Raw genomic sequence first — 27,011 nt, 5'->3', positions numbered from 1 at the left:
TACAACAATTGGAATTCGCATCAGGGTACTTCTTCCTGTAGTCAATGAGAGTATGCCAACCAATGAGGTTCTTTAATGCTATTCTTAGGTTCTGCATAGGTAGCTAGGGTTTGGAGTATAAGGTTTTGTGGGTACACCTCTTGTAAACCCTCCCGAGACTATAACTCGGCCACTAGGGACACCTAGGGTTCAAAAGCTTGTTGCACAAGATAAGTGCAACTGCGTTGCCTGCGACAATGAGTTAAATTTTTTATTTTCTAGGGTAGGTTTGCTCGATGACTAGCAAATAATAAGTTTGGGGATATTTGATAGACATATTTTTGTGTCTAAGTTGTCCTCAATTTTCTGTATTGTTGGTACTCGATTTTGTACTTATTATGGTGTTTTACGCGTGAGTAGGTATTTTTGGGAAATAAATATTTTTGGAAAAATCGGCTCGAAAAGTTGTCTAAAGCACCCGAAGGAATTGTTATTGGCACCCACACTTTTGATAAGGGGCACCCCCAGGGCACCCCTCAAGGAAGCTATTATTCACACCCCTACTATGGATAGGGGGGAACCCTTCATCTTCATTTGAATTCTGAAAAGTAGCGGGAAAACCAAGTTTCAACTGCCGGAATTAGAGTTTGCAATTTGAGCTTGTTGCAGTGAGACTAAAGGGCTGGAATTAATTGGGTCTACTCCTATGGGCTAGACAAGGATGATCTATGTGTCGGTTTCGATCCAGTTGGGCTGAATACCAAGATTCTAAAAAATCATGAAGTTACTCATCAGAGGATACATTCACAAGATTGCGCGAGCAGCAGAGGAGTTTGCACGTGTTTGGAAGACCCTAAAAACTATTTGGAGTGTGCAGGAGTTAAATATGGCAATTTGGAAGCTTCAGAACGCGTGGAGAAATAAAAAATCTAAATTATTTCCTAAAATGGCCATGAAGAATAATACTGAGTAATGGAGAAATATATGAAGTTATCACGAGAGATTTCGGTGCTGGAAGGCTATATAAGTTGCTGAGGAGCAGTACGAAAGGGTTACGGAGAGTTTGAGAGATTTTAGAGCAACAACAGAGGAGATTGATCGAGTTGCAGATAATACTTTTCTGTTGCTGCAATGAAGAACACGAAGAACTTAAGACGTCTGGAGACAATCGTTCTGCAACAACAACAGTGACACAAAACTTGTATCGTTCACTGTAACAGTTGGTTTCTAACAAATATAATTGTTACAAACCCGGTTTTTAATCATTTCTCCCTTTCTCATCATTTGTAAACCATTTTTGAGTATAAATAAATTCTTTGAGAGGGTCTTCAACATGATGATGAGCTAATTCTCGCGTGACTGGTCAATGGAGGAAACTATTCACTTATGCTTGATTGGTAATTTGTTTTTACAATTTCTTTAATTATTTTATTAATTTAATTCACTAGGATCAACATAAAGATAAAAATGATTTTCTTAATTAGTTGTGAATCAATTTGATGTATTATGCTTAGAATCAATTCTTTAATAATTCATGCTTAGGGATTACAATTTAATATTTGGACACCTTATAGAGTAATAGTGAATTAACGAGAAAAGAGCTTAATAATAATTCTTGAAATATCATTATAAACCAATCAACTAGAAGGAATAGTGGAACCCGAAGCCTTGGTCTATTTTTAAATCTTCATATCACTTTTTATTTTGAGTTTGCTATATTTTTAGTTTTAAAATTAAGTCTAAAATCTGCTTTCACAAGTCTCAACGAACAATTACTACAACATCATTGAAATCACATCAAAAGTTGGAAACGATATTGCGTACAAAGCACTGAAAAACACTGAGATAATTGATAAAAGTGAAAGTGTTGATAGCTCTGAGAACAATCTTGTTGCTCCTGAATTTTCAAATGAAGATCTTGACAACTCATTTTCATTAATCACAGGACAGTTTAGAGAACTTCTTAGGAAGAGAAATAAACGGTTCATTAGAGAAAATCTCCTATGTCAGCTAAGCCACATAATTGTATTCCTCCTTAAAACAGGGATTCTAACGATACTGACAATGAGGATATGCCACAATGCTTCAAGTGTAAAGGGTTCGGTCACTTTGCTTACGAATGTCCAAATCGGAAGAAACACACTGGCAACAAGGGTTTTGCTTCAACCCTTGATGCAACCTCTTATCCTTATGACTCCGAAGAGGATGATGGATCAAGTGTAGCACTCTTGGGTGAAATTACCAATTTTGATGAATGTAATGATACTCATATCAATCTTGATAACTTCGTTGATGATTCTTCATCAAAATCATTGAAGGATTTGATGGATTTTTTGTATACTAATGAAACTTATATTACTCCCTCCGTCCCTGTTATATAGGCAGAATATTGGATTTCCCTAGTCCCACTAGATAAGCGGAATTCTAATTCCAAAGTGCTATTTTGACATATATGCCCTTATTTACGTTGTATGGGAAATTGTATTGGGAATAACACAAGGGGGTATAGACAAGAAAAAACATGAAAAATTATAAAAACCATGCATTTTCTTATTCTAAGATATTTCATCTTCTCCGCCTATATATTAGGGACAGAGAGTAGTAATGTTTCAGGTACCCTTTGTTTCGCTGCTAATGTCGTTCCTGAATCAATCCCCAACCGACATGTCCTTATTGTACCGTTGGTGGTCACGTATTCACATAAAACTACACAAGAACTAGTGTAGTGTATGGACATCTATTCTCAAAAATCATTAGGCTCTTGGAAAAGTTTTTTTTGAAAATTCCCCCCCTCAAATTCGGGTGAGTAATATGACTGGTTCAACCGTATTGGTTTACCAGTCAAACGGGCCGAAAGGCGGATTGTTGGCTAGATGAATAATATTATTAGCCGTTTATCAAACCCTTTAAACTCCTAAGCCATGCGAGGCCATGCGTCGCACGGTGAGAATACCCATCTTTGGGTGAGCGTCACTGCCACTTGAAATTTCTCCCTTCCATTTTTCCTCAAATTATATGAATGTAACAGTAAATATCTCTTTCGGTTTAAAAAAACGACAGACAAAAAAATAAAAAAAAATAAAAGAACAAATAAACCTAAAACCATCCTTATTTCCGTCTCTCTTCCAAAGTGTTTCTACAAAAACCTAAACTTAAGGCCTAGTTTGATATTGTTGCGGCTTTTGCAAAAGCACTTTTCAGTTGTGCGTTGTTGTGAGAAAAACAGTTACACGTTTGGTAAAATATTAATTAAAGTTAAAGCCTATTAACAAAAGCAATCAAAGTGTGTTTGGTAAAATATCATATTCAACCATTGTTGTTGTAGCAAATGACAAAAACAGACATATATCTGAAAATAATTTTGTTTCAATTTTATTGGGTTTAAAAATAATTAAATTTTTTACTATTAAATATAAACATATATAATATTAAATTTACTTAACCACTTTTTAATATATATATAAAATAATTTTCAAACCAAAAATCAAGCTAAAATTAAGTAATTATTTAATATTATTATCAACTGTGTTGTTAAACAAATATTTTATTATATAATATTTTTTATTTTAATTTTATTTTATAATAAAAATCAAGCTTAAATTAAATAAAAATAATTTTATATTAGTTTTACATGGAGTTAGTTGGTAGCCTAGCAACAATTTGCGCCCAAACTCCTTTTAATATTTGTTTTTATTTTTATTTGTGACAAGCTAAATGAAATAGTATCATAAAATAGTTTGAAAATAAAATATAATAATATTTAAAGAATAAAATATAAGAAATAAAAATTGATTGTACATATATTTAAGGGTAATATTTGTCATTTACAAAATAAAATAAGGAAAAAATGGATAAATCAAACATTAAGGGCCTGTTTGGTACAGTTTTGAAAAACAGTTTTCAAAAATAGTTTTCCACTGTTTTAAAAACATACCCTTTTTTCCTTGTTTTCATTTTCTAAAAATTGTTTGGTAAATTGTTTTTGAAAACAAGGAAAACCAACTAAATCGGATCAAATGTAAAGATTCGTCTAAGAAATAGTGATATTAGCCATGACTCACTTGCAGTCATTCCCCATCTCTTACTTTGTTCTGAAAAGAAGAAAAGAATAAAGAAAAGAAAAAAAGAGAAAACACAGAAAACAATAATTTGTTGTTTTCATTTTTTTGTTTTTAAAAACAGAAAACAGATAGAAAACATTTTCTGAAAATGTCCTTACCAAACGCATTTTCTCCTGTTTTCTGTTTTCTCTGTTTTTAAAAACAGAAAACTGTTTTTGAAAACTATACCAAACATGACCTAAATTTTGATGGGACCAAAGTTTATGCTTTTGTAGCTTTTAAAAACTCCTCCTTCCCAACTTTTAAAAATTGGGAAATTTGGGAAGTGATTTGAATAAAAAACATTTTGATTTTTTTTAACAAACACCAATTTCAAAATTTATCAACATATATAGGTTTTCAAATTGCTTTTGTAAAAATAAAAACATTAACAAACCCAGATCCAAAAGCATTACCAAACCCAGCCTACGTCTCCTTTCGTCTGTCGCTCTCCTCTTTCGGTTCTCCTTCTCCAGAATCTGGATGCATGAAAAATTGATGTCTTCAATTTTTGATGATACAGGTATTTTCTCCAGAATCCGGATGCATGTAAAATTGATGTCTTCAATTTTTGATGATACAGGTATTTTGGGTTTGCTTTTATTGGATTGTTGGAGTTCTCCTTGAACTTCTTCTCATAAGTTTCCTATTTGTGATAAAACAAACTCATCATAAAAAAATATTTTTTTCAGGTAATACCAGGCTTGGTTGCAGAAGCATTAATGGTTGCAGAAGCGAGAAGCATGATGTTGCTTTTCTTTTCTTTTGCAGGTACGAGTTTTGATATGTTGGTTACGTTATAGGTTTCACCCACAATATGTACAACTCTATTCTACTCTACCCAATACATCGAATATAGACGGTTGTTGTAGTTGTTAATGAATTGTACATGATTGTTGTGCTTGCTCTTTTCAGGAGAAATCGAAGCCAGGTACGAGTTTTGATCTGTTGGTTTCGTTATAGGTTTCACCCACAATAGGTACAACTCTATTCTACTCTACCCAATACATCGAATATAGACGGTTGTTGTAGTTGTTAATGAATTGTACATGATTGTTGTGCTTGATCTTTTCAGGAGAAATCGAAGCCATGTAATTGTGATCTGCTATTCAATCCCGGTGAAAATCACTGTGTGCATACACAGTCGGCAGTTGTAATTATGGCTTGCTCCACCTCTGTGAAGGAGTGCCAAAGTAATACTTAAGATTGCTTACTTCTCATATTTACTAGCAAGTACATAATAATGACCTACCAACTTCATTGCAGGGAAGTTCTCCTCTCAATGAATGCTACAAAGGCGTACATCCGCCTTAGCATACCTGAGGTTCATGAAATAAGAGGTAGGTAGGTCTTATTGATATTGGATATGGAGAAAATACTTGAAATATTCTCGGATGGTGATCATGTTGCTTTGTATATTTTTTATGCTTCCTGCAGGACTATTGATGTTGTTGCACAAAATGATAATGGGAGTGCGAAAAACTGTGATGATAAAAAACAATTTGAATATAAAAGCATGACAGTGAATGGACGGCACTGAGAACCATGTATAGTGGTTTAGTTATTGAAGACTCGCAACTGGGCCGTACCTCAGTAACGAAATGTTTGGGTACGCTTTCTACCCTCTTATATGCACGATCCATACATATGATACATCTGAGTTTGGAGAATAATAATGTTTTCCACTTTTCCTAATTAATCAAGTTTCGCCGAAGTTTAAGAAACACAGAAGCAAACTGTTCGTATTCATTCTTTACCTTTCTCTGGGGCTTATAACCTTTACAATATTCGTCAGGCTTTCAGTTATATATTTCGGAGCATTTATGCACAAATGCAATCTATATTTTGGCATTTATCTTTCTATTTCCATTCAAGTTTCTAAACAGCTCCACTTTTATTTCTGCAGTGCATGACAAACTGTTATGCAAAGATCCTCAGTATAGGCAGACGCAGTGGTTAGATTTGATGAAGGTTACTTCTGATAACGAAGAACGGGATTATGATTTAGCTATTCGTGATTGTTTATAGAATCATTATTTGTGAAATCCGGGTTTTACGTCAGGTCCGTGTCCGTGTTTTGGTGAGTGGCGAGCTTCTCTTTTGGCAGGTGAATATATGTTGACATTAAATGTTTAATATGATGGTTATTTAATCGCATAGTTTGTCTAATAACATTTTTAGGCCTTCAATTACTGGCACAAATGTTGACATATTATAGTCAGAAAATTTATATACTTATTTTTACATATATGTTTTGCTGTTGTTTAACATTTGTAAATGTGTGGATTTGATGTAGTTTACCTAGAAAATTAAATATTTGAGTTTGATTGCTAAACAATGATTGGTTCTTAATACGGGTTCCGTTCTTTTCTTTTCTCAGTGTTTTCCTCGGCTCCGTCCGTTTCGATAGCATATTGTTCTTACAAGGAGCTTGATAGGATTCTAGCTGAAGGTAGCATTGGGAATTGTCCAGCTGCATTCTGCAACGAGTCTGTCAGACTAATTGTCACTTTTAAAAGGGTTATTGACGGTAAGATACTGCGGAGGCTTTTTAGTTTTTTAGTAATTTGTATTTTTTTTTGTTGGTGATATGTGATGTGATACTTGCATTGCTATGCTAAGAGTTAGATACCCATGTGAGTGGAGCTTTCAAATTCTGGTGGTATGATGCGAGATGTCAGCTCCAAGGATAACCTACTAAATCTTCTCAGGGTAAGGTACTGTCATTACTGTTGATAGATTTCTAATCCAGCGAACATATTTTTTTTATATCTTTCTTAGACTGTCACCTCTTCATCTCATATCGTAAATAAAAAAAAAAGCATTGCTTTAGTGAAATGTCAGTTGGTTACGCTCATTAAAGCCTAAGTTGGTTGTATTATTGTTTTTCCAAGAATTAAGTGATAACATCCAAGAGGAAGCATTCTATGTCTTCAGGTTATGATGGTCACATTTGCAGTGTGGTTTACAGTTGTGAATTAAGGCAAAAGTGTAGTTTACAATTGAATCAAGAAATTCAATTAAAAATTTGTCCAGTTTATAATTGTAAATTGCAAAAGGAGAACACTTGGCCAATAAAAGCTTCAAAATGGATTGACTTTTTTTACTTTACACTTTGTTTACTGACTCTAATTTTTGTAGGAAGATAACTGATGCTCGGTTTTATTACGAAGTAAGTAAAGAAGCTGCAGGACGGTCAAGTCTGAAAACTGAACAGTTGGTGGGTCAGTTGCCAATAATGAACAGCTGGTCGCCTCGCCCGAGTTGGTTTTCTCGGGTGCTGCATGAAGACTCCTTGATCTCTTTTATTGAATAAGCTGTTGGTTCATTTTGTGTTTTTCTATAGCGTGCTTTAATGAGCAGATGCCTAATGATAATGGGGATTCATAAAATACATCATGCAGGTACCCATCATCAGGTAAAAAGTATCATCTTATCATGTTTAAAGAGCAAGGATATACCGTTATTGATCACCTGCTTCAAGATTGTGATGTACCTATGAAAGTCCTACAAGCCAACCAAAGTTCCATTCTTTCTGGTGGTGCAGATTAGGTACTCCAAAATTCATTGAAAAATAGATTTGATTCTACATTATGTGTATTTCATTATGAAGTCAATTAGCCGGGCTTCATGTAATCTTGGGCACATTACATGAATTTCTGATAGGCTTTTTCAGCTGGGAATTGGGAACGCCTCACAATCAGGCATACTTACAGCTGGGAAACGGGGGTCCTTCCCCGAAGATCTTGGTACCTCCCTTGCTCTTTGGTTGTTATTTAAATTTTCTTTTGTATTTAGTTTGCAGGCATATGCTGATGGCTACCTTCTTTTGCATTGCATTTGCACTACTTATCCTCCTTTTCTCTATACAGATTCAAAATTTGTTTGCAAGGTTTGTTTATTTTATTTCATTGAACATTCGATAAGCCCTAACAGTATGTTATCTGTTCTAATTTCAGGGGTTTTCCTTTTTTACGGGTAATCTAAATTAAGGTAACTCCAATTTTTTTAAAATGAATGTATGAACTGGTGTTAGATAATGTAATGGTAATGTTGTTGGAGCTGTTATTCATGGAATAGGTGGATGTTAAATTGGTATTACAGGTAGTTGTGGTGTTACGATGAGTGGCGACTGTAACCAATGGAATTGGTACATTGAACTAGAAGTATTGTAGGGGACGGTTTCAGCTTAGGTTGAGTTGCAGTTAACAGTGTTGAACTAATTGAGTTGAACTTGGTTGTAATGTTGCAATGGAAATAGTTTTTAGTGAAAGCTTGCAACTGCGGATCAAGGTAAGCTGAATTTGTAATTATGATAGAATAGTGAAGGTTATTTGAAGTGAATCAATCATTGAAATGATGAAAGTTATAGATTTAGTTTTGTAGAGTTCAAGTGATAAATAGATTATTGTTGAACTGTAAGTGAAGAAGATGATGCTCCGATGCCTCATTCTGATATAATTAAAGCCATGCTTGAGCATTGGTTTCTGGCCTTCTGGTGTTGTCCCATGATGGCGCAACAGGAACATTGGCCTAATAAACTCACCGTCTGACTCAGCTTATCTATCTGAGTCGGCTCGGTCTGATTATATTTGACTCAATGATTTACCAGACTTGACTCATTAACGTTTACCACGGCACCGTTGACTTTGACCGGACCTTAACCTGGCGCTGACGAATGCTCGACTACTTTTTCGAACCGACCAACAACCCCATCAAATAAAAAATTCCAAGCATCCACTGGGATGGGGCGAGGCAAAGCCGAGCGATACCAAATCAAAAATCTTAAACATGCGTCAAGGCGAAGTTGAGGCACATCAAATCAAAAATCCTAAGTAACGGGGGCGAGGCGAAGCCGAGCCACATCAAATCAAAAATCCTAAGTAACGGGACGAGGCGAAAACCGAGCCACACCAAATCAAAAATACATCGCGACGGACGCCCTGCAACAACAAACAAAAATTGCACGGGCAAGGCGATGCCACACCGTACCAAACCAAAAATATGGTTAAAAGGAGAAAAAAATGATGATGGATGGTTATTGGGTCCGCTCGATGCATAGCACGGGCACAAAATCTAGTATCTTATTATAATCCACATGCTCTAACCTTTTCTTTGACGATATCTCTCTTCCGGGACGACATTTTGAAGTATGTTTCTTATCATATCATCTACGAAACACTCTTGAGAACTCATGGAGAATCATTATTAGTATTCAAGAATGTTTGCAAGGCTTGGTATTCAATAATTAAGGATCCTAATTTCGTCAACAACATCGCGATTATCGTGCAACACAGGATCAATCCGTCGGCTTGGTTTTCATCTCTGGAACAAAAAATACTTTTACCTTTTATCACACAATTTTGAACAAGTGGTGCGAATCTGAAAATGTAGTTCGTATTATGAGGAGGGTATCAAAAAAGCCGTTGCGAGCAGTGGTGACAAATACAAAATTGATGGTAAGATTTGCGTCTTGCAACGATTTGGTGTATTTTCGTACGGATTATCCTCTGCACATGTGCAACCCAGTCACGAGGGAATTCTTGACGCTTCCGAAACCTAAAGGAAAAGTGGAACGAACCGGATGCGGATTGGTATTTGACGCAACAAATAATGAATATAAAGTTGTTCAGACATTTCGTCGTTTTGACGACTCTACGTTGGATTATGAGGTTTTAACTCTGGGTACCACCGTGTCATGGAGGCGACGGCCAATCCAACAAAGAGACAAGCTTCCTCATCTAGCTTTCAGGGATGGCGAGATTGGTCAAGGGTCAATATTTGTAGAGGGACGTTATATTGATATGCTACTGAATACATTCTGTGTTTTGATGTCACAGCATAAAGGTTTAACTTGATTCGGGTACCTAAGACGCCTTTGATGTGCGGTGTCAGTGTGGGGTATTCGATGCTGGTAGAACTGGATAAGAGTCTCTGTTTTATCAACCACGATATTTCAAGTGAAATCTTGCATATATATATACAAGATGCAGAAGGGCTGCGGAAAATCTTTGGAAGGGATTTAGCATTGATGTGTCCCTCACTGGTAATCTAGATTGTTATTATATTCAACCGGTATGCGTTCGAAGTAAGAAGATATATTTACGGTGCGGGGATCACTTGGTTTGGTGCGGGGATCACTTGGTTTGTTACGATGCCGAAATTGATGACACCATTTTTCAGTGTAAGAGCTGACGATAGTTTTCGCTCTTTTGGCTATACAAAGAGCATCGTATGTCTCAAAGAATTAGTAGGCTCTTCTTTGGTTTCGATTTTGAGCGAACCCACCTTAGTCCATTTTAGTTGTTGAATCAACAACCTAAACACCCAATCACATTTCTCACACCACGTCGAGATTTGCGCTTACCTCCCCTCTCATAGGCTGGTGAACAAAATCCTCGTTCCTGATTGGCAAAAATACAAATTAGCCTCCTTACATTTCGTGGCCGTTAATTATAAATCGAATTGATTCAATCTAAGGGCTAAAAATAGATTTTTTTACCGAAATTTAATTATCACTTTATGCGGAAATAATTTTTCCATATTTTATAAGGCAATAAAAGATTTTTTCTCTTCATCTATTGATTCTTTCGTTGTATTTTTGGAAACAAATTTATGGGCTACTAAACAAAGAGTTCAATCAAAAAACTCCATATTTTTTTAGGTTAAGAAATAGTGTATATATATATATATATATGTAGGAATTACCTATAGGTATTATTATGGTGTTCTTAGTTAGTGGCAGGTCCACCCACTAAAGCCCAGTAACTGGAGGTCTATAATGAAAAGAAAACAATAAAATTGGACTCAAATTTTTAGTCCCTGGTCCATACACGTGCGGGACATTTTCTGTGCATTTTTAAAATCACCGAAATACCCCTTCTCTATGAGGTTTATAATCAGTTTCATATTTCTACTCGAGCTCATTTTTTCAGATCCATTTTTTCTCTCTTTCCTTTCGATGCAGCTTCGAAATCTCGACATGGTTTTTGAAGATTGTTTGTTCCAGGTATGTTTTCTAATCATCTTATTTGATTCTTTGTTAGTTTTTTTTTTTTCGACCGAATCATGAGGATCAAATCGATTTTCATGATGTTTTATATTTTTTTTCCTTTTTGGTAATCGTTATAGATGTATTCCCAACTGATTTTGATGATTTACAATTTTTTTATTAATTTATTAGTGTTTTAGATCGGCTTTGGTTTTGTTTTACTCATGGATTCATCACTTAATTTGTATGATTCAGCAGTACATATATGTCGTACTGAAAACTGCTGAATCAATTTTGTTATTAGTTATATTTTCATCACTTTTTGGTAAACGTTATAGATGTATTCCCAACTGATTTTGATGATTTACAGTTTTTATTAATTTATTAGGTTTTAGATCGGCTTTGATTTTGTTTTACTCATGGATTCATCACTTAATTTGTATGATTCAACAGTACATATATCTCTTGATTCCTTGGAGAGAAATTAAGACTTAAGATTTTTGGGTTACGGAAATAGGAATTGAACTCGTTTTTTTTTTTTGTGTGTTTACGATCTTTATTCTTGATTCGTTAATTTTTTTACTTCAATTTTTATAAAAATACTTCAGATCTAGATACATAATCATGTTTTAGGTTCATTTCATTAGTAGATCTGATTTTTTAGTTTCATTTTGTTGGTCTTCGGTTTGTTTTTAGTTTGCTTTTGTGTATTAATCATCAGTACGTATATGATGTACTGGTGATTTTTGATGAAAATAGTCCAGATCTAGTTATAAAATCATGTTTTACGTTCGTTTCATTTGGAGATCTGATATTTTAGTTTCATTTTGTTGGCTTTTGGTTTTGTTTCTGTTTGGTTTTGTGTATTAACCATCAGTACGTATATGACGTACTGATTTTCCGTGTTTACTATGCATCTATATGTTTTGCTTGTGTATTAACCATCAATACGTATATGACGTACCGTTTGTATGAATCTTAATCGTAATTATTCGATTTTTTGACTAGATTATGATGTTTTTAGCTTATTTGAACTCTCAATTCGATTTTCTTGTTATTTTCGTTCTTTATTTTCTAAGAAAATCATGCTTGTTTATTGTTTCAGGGGTATTATTTAGCAGTACATATGTCGCATACTAATACAAACTACTTTTGATTCTGTTTTATTCTTAGTTTTATCACTTGTTGTTGTTTGATCCATAAGTACATATCTTCCATACTGAAATAATACTCTTTCGATTCTGTTTTTTTATAGATTCATTCCATGCAGTTGTTTTTTAGTTCATGAATCAGCAGTACATATGTGGCATACTGATACAAACTGCTTTTTGATTATGTTTTATTCTTAGTTTTATCACTTGTTGTTGTTTCATCCATAAGTACATATATGCGATACTGAAATAAGACTCTCGATTTAGTTATTTTTCTTCATGGAGTTGTTTTAGACAGTGAATTAACAATACATATATTGAATACTGAAAAGTTGCTCTTTGAATCTGTTTTATACATATATTTTAGTCAGTTAATTCTTATGATTTTGTCAACACATATATGGAATACCGAAATAAAACTGAACCATCGTTAGGTAGTATTAATCTTGATGTTGTCATATTACTTGTACTATTCATTTTTGTTCTGTTATTCATATATGGATTGTTGTTGTGTTTTAATTGTTACATTTTGGTCACATTTACAGGTTCAATATGTCTGATGTTAAGAGTGTTGGCGCTTTCTGGAGGAAGTGGTCCAATGGGAGTGGAGCACTAGAGAGATCCTGTGTTTTTTTTAACCTGTAAGCAGTGTAGCAGATATGTACTCAAATTATGTAAGCAGTGTAGCGGATATGTACTCGAATTTCATAAACTGTGTAGCAGATATGTACTCGATATAATGAGCATGTAGACACACACGTTTGGTAGTCAGGGTATTGTGGTCATTTTCATGTTTTAATTAATTGTGGACCTTCAGATAAAAGAAAATTCTGGTTGGACCCTATTATAAATAACCTTATGGGCTTAGGACCAAACAAGAAATTTTCCTATATATATATATATATTTAGGGTAAGAAAATAACCCAAATAAATTTTTATGGGATTTTTTCATCGGCGATTAATGGAGCAGGGTGGAATTTTCGTGTAATCTAAGATTGGACGATTCTCTAATTAATTTTGATAGTAAAACCGTGAAAGTATTTTCGGAAATTTTCTTTTTATACGTCTCTTAAATTTTAGGATTTTCTTAATGGTCAAGTTCTTTTGAGACTTCATATAAGGATTCGAGATTGTTGGATGTTCTACTTTGCATAATGGATCTAGGTCACGTTGCAATCGTTTAAATCGTCTTCTCCATATAAGACATTAATCTGCTACTTAAATCTATATCTTTGTGTACAGTAGAAAAATAAAAAGGTGGGTTAACAGTGTGCACAAGGTAAAGTCATTAGTGTGGATCCCTTTTCTTTTTTTTTTGGTAGGCAAAAGAAGAGCTTAGACCATGCACTTATTTTTAATGCACTTCAATTGTTTAGTAAAGACTAAACATAATGGTTTTTTGTTTTCTAGGTGATGTTTGAGTCTGTTATTAATAATTTTAGGAGGGTTAGTTGCCAAGTAATTGATTCTCTGGATCTTAAAAAACCAAGTTTACGGGCTCTAATTATGTGTTGCTGCATGGAACCATCAATTTCATTGTCTACGTGTAAAATTGAGGAGATGGAAGCAGATATTAGAGGTTAAGGTACAACTTGGATTTTTTATGTTTTCTGATATCTACGGTTTTACTGTGAATTGCAACAACGAAGTTACATTTTAGTTATTTTCCAATAGCATTTCCATTAGATTAATCATGTAGCAACACCGAGCTCATTCCCAATTGGGAACTTTTTCAACCAAAGAAAAGTTCTAACCAACGTGGTCATTATGATTTCCAACCAAAGAAAGTCGTAATTACATTTAGAAAAGCTTTAGTGAAACTGTCATTCGGTGGCAGTGGAAAATGAATTCCTTAGAACAGACTACTTTTTGAACTTAGTCGCTTAGAGCAACCACAGTGGGCGATCAAACCCATAAATATGGTCTAGCAACGAAACACAGTGGAACGGATTAAAGAACAAAAGCCTGACTATAACCAAATTTTGGACTATATTTGGTCTGGGGCCAAACCCAAACCCAAACCCAAATATAGTGGAGCGAACTTAAAGTGTACGCTTGTTAACGGGCGAACGTATAATGTACGTTTCATGTGGGGCGGTTGTATAGTCCCCGTTCCATGAGTTGTTGTGTATGGATCACCTTATAACTTCGCCTGGCTACTTATCAGGCGTACATTATAAGCCCGCATAACATATGGTCTAACACTATATCTCCGTCTGATCATATGGTCTAACACTATATCTCCGCCTGATCATATATAATCCAGTACCGTAGCGTTAGAACACGGACTAAACCCAAATTTTGATCTTCTTTTTACTCTTTACTCTTTGATTTTGATCGCACCACTGCAGTTGCTCTTAAAGCGTCCACAATCATGGACCAGACCAATTACTGGCAATTAGCAAATAGCTAACTAAAACTAAAAAAGAAAAGGTATTTTCAGACTAGAAGCTCAACAGGAGAAGACTAGACTATATTTGGACAGTCATATAGTCTGCATCTGAGACATTTAGCATCCGTCTTGAGGTTAGTAGATTTATGATATACCACAACCAAAGGGCAGGTCCAAGGTCATGGATAAGAAAGTAGGTTGGCGAGGAGATAGGGTGCCTAAGAGCGTTCACAGTGGTGCGAGTATAACCAAAGACCAAAGACTAAAAAAAAAGACCAAATTTGGGTTTAGTCCGTCATGTGGCGTAGTGGGAAAAGAGTATATTTGGTCGCGTGTTGATAAACATTACGCCTGGGATCAGGCATTGGTAAAGATAACGCCCGAATGGGGCGTTGGTAAAGATAACGCGCGAGTGGGGCGTTGGTATAGTATACGCTTCAGAAACAAAAAAAAACAAAAAATGGGGCGGAGGTATAAAGCCCGCCCCATGCAAGTTTCATAAATTGTGAAAGTGGGGTGTTAAGTATATGAACGCCCCATTTCGCGCGTTATCTTTACCAACGCCCCATCGGGCGTACATTATATCAACGCCCCGTTTCAGGCGGAGATTATATCAACGCCCCTTGTGTAGCGGACATTATATCAACGCCCGATGTGTAGCGGAGATTATATCAACGCCCGACTATATTTGGATTTGGTCTTGATCGCAGACCAAATTTGGTCTGAATTTTACTCTTTGATCAAATTTTGATCGATGGTCCGTCCCACTACACCAGCCCACTCGACTGAAAATTTGGGTTTACTCGTCCATTGCAGTTGCTCTAAGAAGGAAAGATAAGTGCCCCTAGTCCCAAACCATAGAAATCTCATAACTCAATTGATTTGGTCCAAACGACTGCGATTGATTCTCAGGTTAAATTTGGTTATAGTCTGGGAATTTGGTCGTGACTGGCAAAAAAAAAAAAAAAACTCAATCTCCACCGGTGATGTAAGGTTAACTCATATAGGTTTGGTTCAAACGACTGCGACTGATTCCGAGGTTAAATTTGGTTATAGTCTGGGAATTTGGTCGTGGCTGAGTCAAAAAAAAAAAAAAAAAAATCTCGGTCTCCACCGGGGATGTAAGGTTAACTCATATATCACGTGTCGTTGCAGACCTGGTGCAGTATGTTGATTGGCTGGATTGGGATACATTTGTACTTTGTCATTGTCAGGTTGGAGGATCACCATATTGAGCTGGTATGTTTAAAAGTTCCAGTTTTCTAGGTGGATTGTATTGCCGGGTTCATAGAAAAGTTCAAAAGTTGGTATATACCAGATTATCAAGTATAAAGTGACATATGAATATGATCAATCTAGATATATAATTCTCAAAATATAATCACTTTTAATTTTTCTTTCAAGTACACTACATGAAATAAATGGGGATTATGATATTTTGCGTTCAATTAAGTTTTAAGATAAACCAAATGGAGACAGTTTGAACCATTAAAATGTCATTTAGTCTCTCCAGACTCATCGATCACCTGTACCCGTAATCATTAAAATGTACAAATAATCCATTTTCAACTTTTGAGCACCTAAATCACCTGTACCAGTAACTCATTTGATGCCTCATCGATCTCTGGTGGTGGTGGGAATTGTTTGCAGACTCGATGAATTCCTTCGGGCGCCTGAAGTTATGCAAAGGACCAAAATATATTTATACAAATCGACATACAAGAGTCAAAGATGAGTAGTTACATTTCTTCTTAACTCTCACCTACAATGCCCGAAATCATCTTATTAGTATATATTTTCTTTAAATGAAAATGATCATTCTGTAATGATGATATGATGATCCATGTCAACTCTCGCCTACACTACCAGAGATTATCTTATAATTCACGGGCATACTTAACTTCACCCGAAATGCAAATTAAGATAAGAACGAGAAATAAAATGCTATTGGGGTGTTCATAGATCTATCTAAAAGTCAGATAAAGCATAAGGCAAGACCATAGCCAGCGAAGTTGTAATGCAAATCAACAATGGAATTTATGCGAGACTGACCCGTGGGAGTATTCGCAGTGGTGAATCCAGAAAGTGTGCCCAATGGGGGCACACTTTATTTTTGAAGGAAGTACACAACTAAAAATATAGACGAAAGCTGATTAGCCTTTAGAAGTTGAAATGAATCAAATATGAACCTCAAATCCAAGGAAGTGATTTTGATTTTGGTAGAATAAGGATTCTCTACGAGTTATCTTTAATTTTAGTGAAGTTTTTAGTCCGTGGAGTTAGGTTATGCGACAAATAAGGCTAAAATTAGTTTTTGAACTATATGTTATTTCAGGAAAAATACATGGGATTTTTTATTTCCAAAAAATTTATGTACGTAGATTAGCCACTGAGAGCATCTCCAATGGTAACTTGATGTGTATCTTTTGTGGAGGTTGTTTTTTCTGATGTAAAGACTAAATTTTCCTTAATTTGAGGAGATGATATGTTATTTCAGGAAAAATACATGAGATTTTTTATTTCCAGAAGATTTAGGTCTGTAGATTAGCCACCGAGAGCATCTCCAATGGCAACTTGATGTGCATCTTTTCTGGAGGTTGTTTTTTCCGATGTAAAGACTAAATTTCCCTTAGTTTGAGGAGATGAAAGAAAAACATCTACATCCACAAACTGTGTTTTTTTAGTTTTGAACTTTTTAAACCATTGATCTGAATTATATATCTAATCCTAGCCATAGATTACGATGAGTAGGATATTCACTCTCTAAGAGAACCTCTAAAACTAGAGGTTAGCTTTGAGGATATCCACACTACTATACCAGACACATCATCTTCACTTTCTTCCTTCACATTCTCATTGGAGATGATTTTTTGGTTAAATCATTGAAAACCCTATGTGGCCTTATTTTTAGGATATTTTTAATGTCTCATTGGAGATGCTCTGAGTATTCGGCCATTCAGTTGAGTTATTCCACTCTATAATATAGGTTCAACTATTGTTGAAGAATTTCAGTGTGGGGATAACATTCTAAAAATTTTATGCTTTTTGTTCAGGAATAATTAAAATTTTAAATTGAACTTACAAATGTAGATAATCATAGCAATAAGGTAACGAGAGTGTATGTAAAATCTTAACGTATCGGAGGTGAAACAATACATGGAAATGTAAGTTACAAGGATTGCATCTTTCAATAAGTTTGGGGGTAACAAAAAGTTTTTCCAGTAGGAAGTATGCCGGTAAAGGAACTACCGTGTGTGTTTCGAAAAATATAAACCAGACATGAGAAATTAATATTCGAGAATTGCACAACATTTCGTGAGGCATCCAAGATGTTACATGACAGAGAGAGTAAAAAAATGGTGAGACTTAACAGTGAATTCAATTTATTAGATTTATTCTGTTAGTAAGAATGATTGTTAAGAGAATTGCATGTAATACATCATATGACCTTTACAGTGATATTTAAAGGAATATTAAGAGAATTGAATTTGAAGGAATTAAAAAAGTAAGGTGAGATTTAACACTGAATTCAATTTTTTAAATTTATTCCGACAATAAGAATGATAGTTAAGACAATTGCATGCAATGCATCGTGAGATATTTTCCGTAAGAATTAAAGGAATATTAAGAGAATTGAGTTTTATAAATTTAAAAAGAAAAAGGTGAAATTTAACACTGAGTTCAATTTATTAGATTTTTTCCGACAGTAGAATGATTTCTAAGAGAATTGCATGCAATGTAGGGGTGCGACCTTTATAGTTAAAAGAAACGATTGCTATAATTCAAACATGGTTTGAACGTGTGTGTGCAAGATCCCGGCACCTGTACATGGGTAATAAACCGTGTTGGAACGTGTGTGTGGTTATGACGAAAGCGCCGATGCCATGTTAAGTTGGTAAACTTAGATAGTTATATAATGAAAATCCACATACCATTCGTAAGTTACATGTTAAGAAAAAATGTGTTACACAACTAATAGGTAACATTAAACAATGGGGAAGATTTCTAAAATAGTTGTAGATAACATTAAACTGACAAAAACAATGGCATTATCAATAATTAATGCTCAGGTAAACACCAACGTTATGAATAAATTTGAAAATAAAATTAACGGCAAAATATATATATATATATTTGAATTGTCGCAAAATCAAGCAAAGTATATTTATTTAAAATTCAAATATATCTATTTTATTTACATTGGGATATTGAATATATCGGGAATTGATTTTCATTGCCCAAGAAACGAACCTCATCTATTTAAGTTTGATTTCACAAAGATTTTTGACTACGATAAGGAGCATATTTACCGAAACCAAATCAGAAATGTAACTAGGTGGCAAACAATATCTTAGACGTAAATGGAAATGGGGAATTCAATGATGTGAAACCTGACGGTAAATATATCATTAATATCATGCATCTCTGTGCACCGTCCAAGAGAAAATTTTATTAGAAGAAAAGAAGTACTAGAATATTACAAGTCATCACGACATGCCTCCAATGGATACACCAAAAGAAAGTTGTGATAAAGTGAGATTGAAGTTGAAAACTCTAAGACCAAGTACTATAGTGACCACATTGTAGAGGATTTTCCATAGTGAGGAGATGAGCAACCATTATGGTGCTCAAATTCTCTAGATGTAGGTAGATGTCCAAGCCTGGGAGTGGGAAACTAAGTACGTGTCCCAGGAGAATACTTAACATCCATAAAATAATAAATATGCTCATTAACCCACCAATAACTTACATATATTTTTGATTTAGTAGTCTATTTCATTTTTTTCCTCTCTTTAAATTTAAACCAGATACCATGTACTCGTCCAATAAGTAGCCAAAGCAAATAAGAATCAGTAGTAGTTTCTATTTCCTATATACCCATCAAGGATTTGCCAACGATCCTAATTGTGACCAAGCCTTGGCTCACCTTAATGCTTTCTCTAATAAGGTGACTAATGAAGCTACAAGATGATATTATCGACGATATGCCTTCATTGGTCGAGTTAGATGATAATGTTAATGACATGGATGATGAAATTCAAAATCCAAATGAAGTGGGTAACACAAGAGGACAAAGTTTTGAAAAATAAAGGTCATAGGTGGAAAGACGATGCAGCCTACAAATGAAGGGAAACTTTTATTCTTGAATACATTAGCTCGGAAATAATAACAATTTCCTGTAATAGTTTCCACCGAACCAATTACATAACGGAAGACATCAATTTCTTAATGTCCAACACTTAATACAGTAACCGGTGAATTTGGTTTCAGTTGTTCATCTATTAGCTGAATTGATGACTTGATCATACCCTGTGGTTTTTAATTGCAAAAAGCGTCGCTTCACTAAATGGTGGTCAATTCTTAGCTACCCGATGCATGACACGGGTTACATACTAACACAACAAATTAAAGTATTGATGAGAGAATTGGTTAAGAGGGCATAACTGTTCGATTGTTTGATGTAATTATTTTATTACTTTTTTCGTTTTTTTGGTGCGAGATAAGATAGAAAAAAAGTGATTAATTCTTTTTTATTTCTTTTTCGTTATTTTTAAGTCATAGTTTCGGTGGTAAAACACCAGTAAATTACAGATTGCTATAATTCCATATTTTCATTTTACTGAAATCCATGTTCGTCTATAAATTTTTTGAGTTATTTTAAATACTAATCACATGTTTTTTTTATATCTAAAGGAAAAAATGACAACAAAACAAAACCAACAAAATGACCTATTCATGATAACATGAGAAGGGATATGTTCAAGACCAGTTATAGCATGAATCCGGAGAACATGAAATGGAAATAACAATAAGACATGACATGTGTATAGCTTATTAATTGGAGATGATTCTCATAGATTCGGAGGTAATAAAGCTTTTAAAAAAATATTATTTGTACAATACCTAATAGAACATTGAAAACATCAAAACCAGATGCATGTTTACGTCAAGCTGAAAGATATTCCTTACTTCAAGGACAGAATCATGGATAAACAAATCTTTCGAGTCTAATATTTTAATCTGCAATCATACCTCAGAGATTTTCGACCAGTACCTACTACAATAAAAAACTGGGTGAATACATTTAGGTGCATAGTTCTTTTCCCTAAAAAGGATCATCATATACAAACATACAAATTTGTAATATCAGATTTTACAACACTTAGAGAAAAAATAGATAAAGAGAATAAATATGATAGGTAATATATCAAACAATATACAGTATATTATTTATGTACAATAACAATATCCAAACTTAGTAATTATTTTTCGACGCACCCTGCATGTGAGCAACAATGGAATTTCGATAAGGGTATCTTTATGGGATGGTCTAACCAACCAACTGACTGATTATTTGTTTGGAAAATGATAGGATTAGTTGCGTAATAATAATAACTTCAACAACCATTGAACACTTTCAAGGTATGTGTAAAATTCAAGTTAAAATGAGCTTAACACCATATTTTAACATAAATTGAAAGCCATAAGACATTACAATATATTTGAGCATAAATTCAATTTTTAAATTGAGCTTAACATTGAAAATTGAATGACCATAGGGGATATCCTCTACAGTTCAATAATGCTATAAAAATATATATAAATCTCGATATACCATATTTAGAGATTTACAAGGGAATATATGTCATGAGAAATACGTTTGAATTGGTTAAGAATTTTTAAATTGAGCTTAACATTGAAAAAAAGACGACGGGGGAGATCTTTCTACAGTTTAGTAAAGCTACAAGAATATACATAAATCTTAACATACCAGATTTAAAGATTTATACGGGGATATACGTCATGAGAAATACGTTTGAATTGGTCAACTTAGTATTTAACAAATCGTTGATGATTTTAACACCAACATGTTGGCAACAAGATATATATGCCAGTGGAAGAATAAAGTTTTTCAAGAATCCCGAGTCAAACAAAGGAAGAATTGATGTTTGAAAATCATATAACACTCGGTGAAGCACAAAAAAATACATGACAATGAAAGGTTTATGGTATGATCTGAAAAGTAATTCAATTTAATTGGAAAATTTTTTATTATAAAAGAATCGAATGCAATGCAGGGAACAACATTTACCGTTAGAGGAACGATTATTGGAATTTAGCAGGATATTTTTGGTACTACATGGCATATCAGTATGCAAAAGGCATGCTTACATGAAAGGCGAACCATGGTGCAACAGATGTGCAGTCATAGTAAATGCACCAGTACCAAGGTAACAAATAGAAATGTTAAGTTACGAATATCAATATATTTCTTATTACATGTTATAAAAAAATATTACTAAACTAGCACATGCTACATGACAGTTATATTCTCCAGCTTATAATACACGACGGTAACGGCATCGATATATTCACAACAACGGAAAAACGGTTGAAGTGGTTATAGATAACAATATTAGAGTAACAAAAATTATGGCGTTCCGACGATAGATGTACAGGTAACCATAATGTTTATGATAAAAACAATGTTTTTGGGGAAAAAAACAAAATGCAACCTTTAAAAAAATAATTTTGTTGCGTATGAAAGATTAACTGCAGTGGGGAAATCAATGGTCTTTAGATTCATACTTGAAGAAAGAAACTTCATGTATCATAGTCCAAAAGAAACTATGATTATGCTTTGGAGAATGCATATATATATATTAAACAAAAACGGAATAGTATGTGCAACTACTCACAGAGAACAACTCTAGATGCCTACTAAGAAAGACATGGTAAAAAAAAGTATGATACTATACAAAACGACAATGACACGCCAACATTGATCGAACTGGATGACCATGATGATGAAATGGACGGGATTATGGAGGATATATTGATCCCGACATGCCACCGTCGTCGAGATAGATGAAGAGGGCAATGGCAATGGAGCGTATACTTACTAATAAAGATTATAGATATCATGATTATATATTTTTAGACACACCGATTTTGATACACGTTAATATCATTCTACAGTATATTGTTCAAATTTTGTAAACCAAAAAAAAATTGGGGCAATTTTAAACAAAATGGATGCGAACTTTATAGTTAATTGTGCCACCATGGCGTTCCTTCTTGGGACCAGTACCCATATTGGACAAGGTCCGCTGTATCGCGGAACTATGCTTAAGTAGCAGTTCAAAAACCACTAACAAACATGTAATGCCGACAATGTGCTACGCAAAACTGGATTCAACATAGTACTGTTACATTGATCGACTTCTAAATATCGACATAAATAAAACTGTCTCCGCAGTAACACTAAATGCACATTTATTTTGCATTTTGCATTTTTTTTTTAAATTGCATTTCACAAATCTGCATGTAATATATATATATATATATATATATATATATATATTCCAAAACTTTTACATATAAAGTCGTTGGTTAGGAAGATTTGTTAATAACAAATGTTGAACAAAAAAAAGTGTAACTATGTTTCAATTACAAATAAATGTATACGTATAAAATGCAATTATTTTAAATCCAAAATTTATGCAGTTGATTTTGTTTTGTTTATTTTAATATCTTCCCATAAAATCAATACATGAATTTAGGTTTATAATATCATATTTAAATCATCAAATCATTAGATACCTAAAGGATATCAATGTTATCTATCCCTTTAAAAAATCAAACTAATCAAATATTGTTAAAAAAAAATCTAACGCATTTGACCACGGGTGCGGGGCGAAGCCCCACCACCCTAAATTAGTTGATCCCACCATATCTGGTGCGTAGCGCGGGTTACATACTAGTATTTTTAAAGTCCTTTCATGGGATTCTTCAGTCTCTTGATGTGTTTGTCTGCTTGTTATCAAACACTTGTGATAATTGAGTCGATGATATCTTGATCTTTATATAGCATTTCATCATTGTTAAATCCTAAACCATGAAACAACTTTATACAGTCTTCTCATAGTTTATTATATGTTATACGTGTCCTTATATTTTCCAAACTACGATAATGTAGTGTATGTTCTGCAAGAATCAAAACTATAACAACTGCTTTGCGGAACTACAATACCAACCGTAGAACACATTCATCTTTTAACCATTAAAGGTTTATTTTAAAGATATCTATCCCACCACCACCAAAGTAAGCAATCTTAAAATAACAACATCTAACAAAATATCTCATTGTAACAATTTCATTAACCAAACTGATCAATTTCAAAAAAAAAAAAAGAATTTTTCATGTATTCAATTATCGATCATTACAGTCCCATCATTACAATCGGATGAAAAAAAAAAAAGAAAATAGAAAAAATAGAAGAAGTCGGTCAAGAGACTCAAGACATTTGAAGTACAACCTCCCTCAACTCTATACAAAACAGTCCCAATGTTCATAGTAAATGAAAAAAAAAATAGTTTAGAGTTATACTTAAAACCTAGATCCATGCCCTAACACAAAAGTAGTTAGAAAATATATGCTCTTACCTAAGTAATTAGATAATATCTGAAATAGGAAATTTCTAGACACCCTGGTACTACCATTCATATTCATGTAATTCATAATTGGGACAACTATGAAACTCTCTTTATATGCCTTCATCTATCTCCAGTTCTCATTCTCATCCAATCTTCAATTCAAATCTTCTAATATGCATCAATCAACCTTTAACTCTTCTACCCAATCATCCATTTCGATCACAATAATTTGAGGATTATCACGATTAGGATTACTCTTTTTTCCCGTACACTTCACACAGCACCCACAACACCAACCGGATTATTTTGAGAGATGGAGTACTCATGCATCAGAAAATTAGTCTTATTCTCAGGGCATTTGAGTCTATCATCTTGTTTCCCAATGAAAATGTTGGAACAGTTGCAGAAATCCTTCTGCAAAACAATCAAAAATAAAAACCAAACAAATAATGTTATGGATGAGTCACAACCAGGTCGCTCTCTTTAAGACGTTTCACGGCTCTGCCCAAGATTGTGCAAGCAGTTCTTCCATATTGCGTCGTCCCTAGGATAAAACAGCCGAGTAAATTCTCTTTCGCAATAACTCTTGCATACTTATCCACTTTTATTCTTGCTCATAATCAAACTGTAGAAAACAAGTCATAATCATACATTGGTTTTCTTTCTCTCAAAAATTCCTTATTTTTCTTTAGAAACTCCAAAACATTAAAGAAAAAACTCTCACTCGTTTTTCCAATCAAAATCTGTGTACTGAAAAATTCCAATAGCTAATGACACTTTATTATCACATAATTAACACCATTAATTTCCACTAAATAAAACGGTCAAGGGATTAATAACAGAAATAAATTTATTTTATGAAGATTAATAAGACCATTAAAAACAATTTTAACAAAAATAATAAATGAAATTTAATTTTGTTTTAAAACATATATTTCCAAAAATCCCCCACTTATATTTTTAAAACATTGAGCAAGATATGTATAACAATGTGCATAAGCAAAGGTATCTTTCGATTTTGAAGCTTTACATAGTGTTAGACTCTCAAAAAATCTGACCATAGAGTGAACATAAGTCTTTGAACTCTAGGAGATAAAAAGATTGTATAACACACACACAACTATACTAGTGTAAATTCCATAACCAGCACATTACGGCCATGTGCTTGAATCCCGGTTTAATGAATGATCTAGAGAAATGTCCATATTCTCATAGAAAGCGGCCACACTTTCACATCCATAAGGTGAGTTTATCAAGAGTACTCCTATAGCTAAGTACCCCTCTTTAAACAGAGATATAAATATCATTAAGAGTTTTAGAAACAAAAACTAAACCTTAACTCGCTTCAGGATATCATGTCGTGGGATGAATTCTATAAAGCATATTATGTATTTACATATATTATCCGTGACTTAGCCCCATCTGAACCTACATTTTGGGATCTCCATTCATAGGTAGGGATTACCTTTTGAACCTACTTCTGGAATCTTGAGTTATAGGTCGGGTGTCCATCACCAACAACTATGTTCATGATAGACGCATTTATGTGTCTAATTTGTCCTCAATGTTTCGTATTGTTAGTACTCGATTTCGTACTTATTATGGTGTTTTTTGTGTTTGTAGACATTTTTGGGAAATAAAATTTTTTGGAAAATTCGGCTCGAAAAGTTGCCCGGGGCACCCTTGGAGGACACGTGTTATTCGGACTCTCACCGTTGGTTAAGGGGCACCTCAGTTTATAAGGGGCACCCTAACTGGACAGCTGCTATTTACACTCCACCGCCGGATAAGGGGCACTTCTTCTTCTTCACGGGAGACAGAAAATTGGCGGGAATTCTTCAGTTCAAATATTTTGTTACGGCAAATTTCTGGCGGAAGATTTTGAGGCGATTAATTGAGACTCAATGCCCGGTTTTGATTGTTACAACCCTGTTTCGATTAAACAGGGGTGGTAATGTGTTTTATCTCGGAAAATTTGGGTTGTGTGCGTGGGAATGACGTGAAACATGATTGAGAGATTCACGGGATTCTGTTGGATTCATTCTGGAAAGTTGGAGCGAGTATACAGCGTTGTCATCTCATTTTGGAACGTGTATCAATCAGTTTGGAGTGTGTAAAAAACAGCTAGCTGCATGAGAAGTTAAAACAGGGAAGAAATTCACGTATCTTGCATGAAAATAATTTTTATTGATTACCGGGTAATGGAGGATTTTTGGGGAGTAATGGCGAGATATTTTGGTCCTGTTGAGTATATATAGGGTGCTGGGAACTCAGAGAAAAAAGGAGGGAGAGTTAGGGGTGAGAATACAACAGAGAATCGGGAGTTGCAGAGATTGTCTCTGCTGCTGCCTGGAGAACATACAAAGAACATAAAACTACAAGAGGCAGTCGTTTATGCTACAGTGTATACGACAGTCGCAGGACAGTCTTATATGCTACAGCGATACGACCCACAGCCGAAGGTCGTAGTTCTCTGGTTTGTAACAAATAAAATTGTTACAAATCCGATTTTGAGTTATTTGTCCATTTTCTCCTTGTAAACACCTTTTTGAGCAATGAAAAATTCCTTTGAGTGTGTTTTCACCATGAGAAGCTAAACCCCACCACCGGGACAACGGAGGAAGCAACTTTTCATGATTGTGGTAAATGAATTAATTCTTTTATTGACTTTTTGTATAGATTTAATTGCTTTATGATTTCTATTAATTAGTTGTTATTTTGTTAGATGTTGCATGCTTAGTTTTAATTACTTCAAATGCGTCATGCTTTTAACTTACAAATAATATTTTACGAAATGTATTTTTGGCAAAGAACTAGAGTCACAACTTCTTTTGTTTGAGCCATATTTTCTAGAAGTAATGACTGAACCACAACAATATGAAAAATAGTGAAATCCCGAGTCCCGGTATCTCTTCATCCTGTGACAAATTTTGTATATATATTTTTCCTTATTTTTTTTA

General features: G+C 34.2%; 1 long non-coding RNA gene across 8 annotated transcripts; it reads left to right on the top strand.

Annotated features, from left to right (window-relative positions):
- The first annotated feature begins 4,383 nt into the window (after positions 1-4,383).
- LOC113317507 lies at positions 4,384-8,463 on the top strand. Of its 8 annotated transcripts, none has more exons than XR_003343596.1 (14): positions 4,384-4,662; positions 4,772-4,850; positions 4,995-5,058; positions 5,155-5,272; positions 5,346-5,419; positions 5,517-5,688; positions 5,986-6,186; positions 6,460-6,609; positions 6,702-6,796; positions 7,221-7,356; positions 7,484-7,631; positions 7,746-7,828; positions 8,039-8,072; positions 8,184-8,463. It is a non-coding gene; the product is annotated as an uncharacterized LOC113317507 (long non-coding RNA). The 8 variants fall into 8 exon arrangements; XR_003343598.1 differs by having other exon boundaries at positions 5,346-5,423; positions 6,708-6,791; XR_003343595.1 differs by having other exon boundaries at positions 4,385-4,602; positions 6,708-6,791.
- Positions 8,464-27,011: the final 18,548 nt, after the last annotated feature.

Source organism: Papaver somniferum, chromosome 10 (assembly GCF_003573695.1).
Source record: "Papaver somniferum cultivar HN1 chromosome 10, ASM357369v1, whole genome shotgun sequence".
NCBI lineage: Eukaryota > Viridiplantae > Streptophyta > Magnoliopsida > Ranunculales > Papaveraceae > Papaver > Papaver somniferum.
The sequence above is the reverse complement of the archived record's forward strand: the minus strand, read 5'-3'. Positions and strand labels throughout refer to the sequence as shown.